The sequence below is a fragment of the Bactrocera latifrons genome, unplaced genomic scaffold, assembly GCF_001853355.1.
Source record: "Bactrocera latifrons isolate USDA-ARS-PBARC rearing strain unplaced genomic scaffold, ASM185335v1 scaffold_20, whole genome shotgun sequence".
In the NCBI taxonomy this organism is placed as follows: Eukaryota; Metazoa; Arthropoda; class Insecta; order Diptera; family Tephritidae; genus Bactrocera; species Bactrocera latifrons.
Window position 1 is genome coordinate 1,337,252 of NW_017535519.1, and position 7,803 is coordinate 1,345,054.

At 35.1% G+C, this 7,803-nt stretch overlaps 1 protein-coding gene across 2 annotated transcripts in view; it reads left to right on the top strand.

The window, feature by feature from the left end:
• The window catches only part of LOC108968019 (flotillin-2), a 402,447-nt gene that overhangs the window by 143,912 nt on the left and 250,732 nt on the right, over positions 1–7,803 (top strand). The gene's annotated exons all lie outside the window — the stretch shown is intronic.

Here is a 7,803-nt window from a genome sequence, read left to right on the forward strand (position 1 = left end):
TTCACAACCACGCCTGAAATCTCGATTATCACTTTATCATGCGAGAGTATAAAATGTTCGGTGACACCCGAACTTAGCCCTTCCTTACTTGTTCTGTTTTACACTAAAAAAATAAGATCTCTACTTCTTTTATTTATTAGATATTTTTCAATAATTTTATAACAATAAAATATTAATAAACATATAAAATGAAACCACTATCTATTCGGTGACCCACGTATTTTACCAAATGTTAGTGTTATACATATATACGTATGTAAATAAATATGTACTTTCGCAAGTCCAAGCGTGTTTGTGATGGTGCTGCATTGAACCGGCTTTTCGCCGAGACCATACTTATGGATGCGTTGAAGTCAGCACCCGCAATCGGCTATCTGGGTCACAGAGCATACTTATACGAATTGGCGCGTTATTTTCGTCATGTCATTACATACTTACATGCCTAGGCACTTGGTTATTCAGCAGCTTTTCGTTGGCAGCCGCTACGGTTTCGTACGTATAATTTTGTTTCGTTGACTTTTGGTTATCTGCTGTCAATGTGGTTTGTGAGTGAAGGCACGTACGTAAATCTGCCATGCTACACATACGTGTATACGTGTGCGTGAGTGTTGCTGTTGTTGCAATCATTTGTTTAGCAGCTCACTGATTGCGCGACAATATGCATGATTATTGTTTGCATTGCGTATTATTATAGTTTTTGGGTTTATTGTTGTTGTTGTCATTACGTCGTTGTATCGCTTACATTGTGGAGTTAACGGCGATGCTGTGTTCATACACAGTTATTTGGTAGACGACAGATGTTGTCTTTTAATGACCCAAATTCCCAGGCAGCGGGATGTGCAGACAACAGGTAAAGCGACTTGTTCGGCAACAATGGCATATGATGATATACTTATGTATGTGTATGTGGATTTCCTTTGTTTTCATTCTCAACATATTGACAAGGCTTTAGTTTGTTGCTTTCTGTTCCGTGCTCTTCTTTTTCATCTTTTATACACAGTTCCCTGAACGTTTCGATTACGTCAAATTCGCACACTTGTATAGATACATATGTATGTAAATAAACATATGTGTGTATGTGCTTATTAACATATACCGCTATTTAACATTTTTCCAATTTTTTCCTGTCTCTTCATTAAAACTCGGCTAGTGCTCCGGCAGTTATTGATGTAACAATAAATCGTAAACATAAAAGATATCATGTAGCGTTGCCAGATATTATTAAAAAATTTCAATCTAAAAAATAGTATAAAATTACATAAGCAAATTGTAAATATAAAAATGAAATTAATAACTATAAGCTTTGCAAATAACAAAAACATCGATTTTAAATTCAGCCTTTACTAAAACCATACAAAATCGTTGTGCTAAAAGTTATTAAAGATAGCTATAGTTAACATTTTATACTACCTTAATTTAACTAAATTTTTATACTCTCGCAACAAAGTTGCTAAAGAGAGTATTATAGTTTTGTTCACATAACGGTTGTTTGTAAGTCCTAAAACTAAAAGAGTCAGATATAGGGTTATATATACCAAAGTGATCAGGGTGACGAGTAGAGTTGAAATCCGGATGTATGTCTGTCCGTCTGTGCGTCTATCTGTGCAAGCTGTAACTTGAGTAAAAATTGAAATATCATGATGAAACTTGGTACACGTATTTCTTGGCTCCATAAGAAGGTTAAGTTGCCACGCCCACAAAATGGCGGAAACCGAAAACCTATAAAATGTCATAACTAAGCCGTAAATAAAGATATTAAAAAAATTTGGCACAAAGGATCGCACTAGGGAGTGGCATATTTGGACGTCATTTTTTTGGAAAAGTGGGCGTGGCCCCGSCCCCTACTAACTTTTTTGTACATATCTCGAAAACTACTATAGCTCTGTCAACCAAACTGTATATATTCGTTTCTTCTAGGCACTTCCATATACAGTTCAAAAATGGAAGAAATCGGATAATAACCACGCCCACCTCCCATACAAAGGTTATGTTGAAAATCACTAAAAGTGCGTTAACCGACTAACAAAAAACGTCAGAAACACTAAATTTTACGGAAGAAATGTCAGAAGGAAGCTGCATCCAGGTTTTTTTTTTAAATTGAAAATGGGCGTGGCGTCGCCCACTTATGGATCAAAAACCATATCTCAGGAAGTACTCAACCGATTTCAATGAAATTCGGTATATAATATTTTCTTAACACCGTGATGACATGTACCCATGTGGGTGAAATCGGTTCACAACCACGCCTGAAATCTCGATTATCACTTTATCATGCGAGAGTATAAAATGTTCGGTGACACCCGAACTTAGCCCTTCCATACTTGTTAAAACATAAAGCCAACTTCATTGCAAAGCTTTTCACTGAAAAATAGTTGAAGGCTCCATTATTTCATTTTTCAAAAAGCGTGCAATGCAAATATTTTTCGAGAAGCTTTTAATATAAAAGTTGCGCTCAATTTGTGAAATGCTTTAATGTAAAGCTTGCACTAAAAGTGGTCGAATACACCACTGTGCATGTTTTTAAAAAACATTTCAATAAATGCTCGATTCGGTTTTGTGGAAAGCTACAATGCAAACATTTCACTGAGTTTCACTAAATTGCTGGCAACTCTATTTTTCAAGAAGTTATCAATGGAAAAGTACCAGATTTTATGAAAGCTTCAATAGAAACTTTCAGTGAAGAGTGGTCTAAAGTTTCAATATGTTTTAATAATCGTAAATTTTCAAGCTCCAATCGATTTTATGAAAAGCTGCAATGCAAAGCTTTTACCAAAAATGGTTGAAAGCACAAAGTTATTCCCGAGAAATTTTAAATGTAAATGTAAAATCTAATGTACATACTTTGAAATCTGTAATGTGCAAGTTTACAAGAAGCTTTCATTGTAAAACTTGAATAGATAGATTTTATGAAAAGCTTCAACGCAAAGCTTAAAAAAATTTGCTGAAAGCGCCAAGTAATTTTGCAGGAAGCTTTCTATGTAAAATCTATAGGGGCGTTCACGAACTGTCTTAGAGCATCGTAAAGTCGTAAAATTTTAAATTTTTACACTTGTTTAAAGAAAAATTAGGGTTTTCACATGTCTCTTAAAGTCAGAAGTTAAAACGATTCGAAAACATAGTATTGAGAATTGTAAATGTGTAAACTCATTTTTGTATGTAATCCAACAACACATTTTTTTTAAAAAAGTGTAAAAATTTAAAATTTTACGACTTTACGATTTAAGACAGGTTGTGAATACCCCATATGTAAAAAAAATCAAGTTAAAGATCTTGTTTTTGCACCCTCTTAAGCTATAAAAAAAATACACCTCTGCGTACTATAGCTTCAGAGCAGCTAAAGTTAATGTATTTTTTTTTTTTTTAATTTTCACGATTTTGTGTCTAAATACGATTGATCCAGTGTTTTGGCATGATGAATTATATATTAGGTGAAATGAGCTTTCCAAAAAGGTACAACATGACCCGATGCGACGAATAAAACTAGAACTACGCGCTCTCAGCGCCAACTAGCGAAAATACCGCAAGACTTTTTTGACAAACTAATATTTCGAACAGCACCAAAGCGCATCACGCGTTTTCCTAAAAGGGTGAAATTTTTACTACCAAATTTAAAATAAAAAGTAAATATTTTACAGCTCGACTTATTTGAAGACCTATCCATTAGTTTATTGTTTATGCATCTATTTCCTTTTACTGCCTCATACTCCGCTTCTCGTTACCACCATTACTTCCACAGACCTTCACCGTAAATTTAACAATTACCACTTACTATGCGCCCACCTACAATTGTTGGCAGCCTTAAATTGATAAATTCATGTAGACACTGCTTCAATTTAGCGCAAATTTTCTGCTTAGTCCCCTAATGGGGAATGAGTGTGCTGCAACATTTGAACCGGTAATAATATCATTAAATTCAATGCTTGATTGATTCGTGATTCATTAACTGGCGCGCAACCAATTATCCGGCAACGCTTTCAACTGCTACAAAAGATGCCTGCGATCAGCTGGCCGCGCACGGTTAACGGTCATTCAACGACTGCTACGACGTCTTCGCCGTTGCACTACTTCGTCTGTGCGCAGTGATCGGCAACGCGAGGCACTAAAGATGTTTGACTGATTTGCGCGTATGCTGGACTTAGCCCATAAGCGCTAGAAAATAGCTTGACTCTTGACTTCTATTTACATAATATTGTTGACTGGCTGCAAAATGGGAGCCAAGCGAAACTTTGCGGAAGTACATTGCACGCGGTAGTTGGTAAAGTTGAGGAGGAGCACAGTAAAATTAAATGCATAAAGTAAATTTTAAGACCCCTTATTTTTTGTTGTAAATATATTTATTTCTATAGATCAGTGTTTTCGTGTTTAAATACAATTTCTCTTTTCTTTGTATTTACAGGTAAGACTTCGCAACTTTTAAGAAATTCCGCCATCTTTGGTGACTTAATCGACGCGCCACTTAAACTTCGAACTACAACAAAATGTGTGAATTCCAGCCACTTCGCCAGTTATTCAACTCAGCGATAAAAATTGTGGCAGCGCGTACAACCGTCACATATAGGCGAGTCAAGGTGAATACGTTCGAAAAAGCGGGAGTAACGTGAGCAACACCTAATTGTTGACACCGTCGCCATATACAAATGTTGTAGAGAATGAGTCGCTCTGCCGTCACGCTGCGAACACTAAAGCATCTTAGCTAATTACCGTTATGGACTTATGACATGTGTTGAAAAGAAAACATTAAATGTCATATTCACTCTTCACTCATTGTTGGGCTAATGCACTCATCAACACTCATCACTGAAGCTTTGGGCATGTCCAAAGCTTCTCCTAATTGAATAAGCTATAAATTTGTATGTCACATGGGTGCGGTGTATGGTGGGTAAGAGGGTATTTCCATATTATTTACGTGCTTACGACAACGTTCGGCACTTAGTCAGTCGTGGGTTTGTGACCGTCGCTAAAATGCTGGGTGTCGCATTGCTGAAGGTGTGCATGACAGCAATGGCTGTAAATAAGTCATACAACTTTGTTATTCAACACTTTCACTACACTTCCCTGAGAAAATGGCCTGATGAAAGATGCAAATTAGATTTTTTTGCTATTCATTAGTGCTGTAAAGATATTAGTGTAGTGTATGTTTTAAAAGTAAGGCTAGAAGTTGTTTGCAAAAATAGGTACAAAAGAAAAAAAGTACGGAGTTTTAAAAATTTCAACATTAGACTCCTAAGTGTATATATTCTAACTACAGCACTGTCTTTTGCCAGCTTCTTTTAGTCATTGCCTACTTTTAGGCGTTATTGTTAGTTCATGTATACACATTAAAGCTTTAATATAATACAAGAAATTAATTTGAATTAATACATAACAATGTACATTGTTGCACTATTATAAAGATCAAAACAATATTTTTGTCATATTTTTTTCGAAAATTGCATTATAGTATTTAATATAATTTTTTTTTTTTTGTAATTCTGAAAGGTAGTTAATATTCCAATGTGCAAAAAATCCGTCACCTTTATTAGTTGAGAATATTTATATTCTGTTTACGCTAATAAAGTTGTCAGTGTAATTCCAAGTACTTAATTTTTTATATCTTAAACGGGCTGTATAAGTTTGAGCCGGCATACAAACTCGCCGTTGCAATCAAATGACCGCCGTGGCTTGCTCGGATAAATTACAGCCGATAGGCCTAATTTTTATCAATTTTTGCAGGAATTTTTATCTGAAATAACGCTTCGCATATTCTCCTTCTAGACGTCAATAGTTTCGGGTTATCTGCGCAGACAAGCGACTTCCTCCAATCCCAAAAAATCCAAGGCACGCCACAGGCTCATGACACAAGTTAACGCGCTCACTAAAAGTTTACTTTTATAAATTAATAGTTTCGTTGGTTGCATGATCATGATGCTGCATATTAACACCCTCCAATTCAGGCACGTAAAAGTCCTTAATCATGACTTAATATTACTTTCCAAACCAAAGGTCGTCCAGATCAACACCCTCCAATTCAGGCACGAAAAAGTCCTTAATCATGGCTCAGTTTTCATTCAACCAAAAAGTGAGCATCTTCATTGAACAAAACTCTTTTTATTATGAAAAGTAAACCAAACTGAGTGTAAATTAAATAACAGCTGTCAAAAAGCCTACGAAAATCAACTGGCTGATTGGTAAACCCTATTTACATACGTGTAAAAAAGACAATATATTAATTTCAAATTCAACATCATAACGGGGGAGGCTGAAAAGTTCGTAGGCTAACATGGATATTTTATTTTATTTTTTGATAAAATATGATTTTGTTATTCAATATACATAGTTATCAGCGAGGACGATCCAACGATTATAGCGGGCAAACATTTTTATAATACATTTGTCTTAATGGGTGAGCCTGGTTTAGATGCTTCAAAAAATCGATTTTTTTGAGGATTTTTTTGGAAGGTAAAGATTTAAGTGATTAAAGCAAAATTTCTAGGGTTTATAGTTATATATTTAATCATTATTCACAAATTTTTTGGATATGAAATCTTTGATATTTTGCCTTTGGGAAGCAATTGCCCGATGGATCTCGCATATGCATTTTTCGGACGGCGGGCAGGCTGCAGGTCGCAATTTCTATCGGAAACAAAAAATTCAAAAGTATTCATATTGAAAAAAAATATATATCTTCTAATTAAACTAAAAAAGTTCCAAAAAAAGTGTAAAACTTTAGAAAAATTTTAGTTTATGTTTAAAAATATGTTCAAAATTGACTTTTCCTGCTTTTTTAGTTTAATTTTAAATAGAAGATAATTTAATGACAAAGATAATAAACTTTGCCCCAATTCCATACTACGTTTAGCTTTTTTTAAGATTAAAAAAATCGTAAAAATGAAAAACCGAGAAATCGCGCGTCAAAGTTTTCGCTTTCTGCCCAATCGCTCATATAGATATCTGCTAGACGTTCGGTCACTACTTTCCTTCTAGCTTCGAAAATATTTAAAATTCCCGTCTAAAAGTTTGGGGACATATTCTTAGATTAATTTTAAAGAGATTTAAGTAAAAAATAATCGATTTTCGAAGCTTCTAAATCAGGCTCCGCCCTTAAGTTTCAAAATAAGCCTCAGTTTCTGCGATTACCTCTTCAAAATTTTTCCCCAGCGAGCTTTCTCTTGTGGTCTGAGAACAAGAAATAGTCACAGGGGACCAGATCTGGACAATACGATGGATTGATCGGAAGCTTTTTGAAGCCCAATTTTGAACGTGTCGCAAATCAATATCGTATTCACAAATCAATATCTTGACACGGTGCGTTATTTTGTTGAAATACTTTTTTTTTATTTTCCAATTATGCTCCATTTACCATATGTAATAGTGGTTGACAGTTCTTCCTATTTCAAGGTAGTGAATAAAAATGAAGCCATGCGCATCCCAAAATAACCAACTGTTTCATTTTTACACGCTTTGCAGCGCGTTTGTCGTGTGCAGTCCACTCGGTTAGACTTCGGAGTGAAATGATAGAGCCATGTTTCATCTACTGTCACATGTAGACGCAAAGCCTGAGCTTATTATGCTTGAACATCTCCCAATATTTCTCCGAATCATTAACCCGTGGTTGTTTTTTTTTTCAAAGGTCAGAGCTTTCTCATACCCAAATATTCGTGAATGATATGATGTACACGTTCAGCTGATATGTTTAGAGTGCCTGCTATCTCGAACAACTTTACTTTACGGGCATCCGAAAATATTTTGCATCTTTTTTTGATGTTTTTTTTGATAAGCCTTTTTAGTGAACGCTTTCATCGTTCTCGATGCTCATTTCGCCTC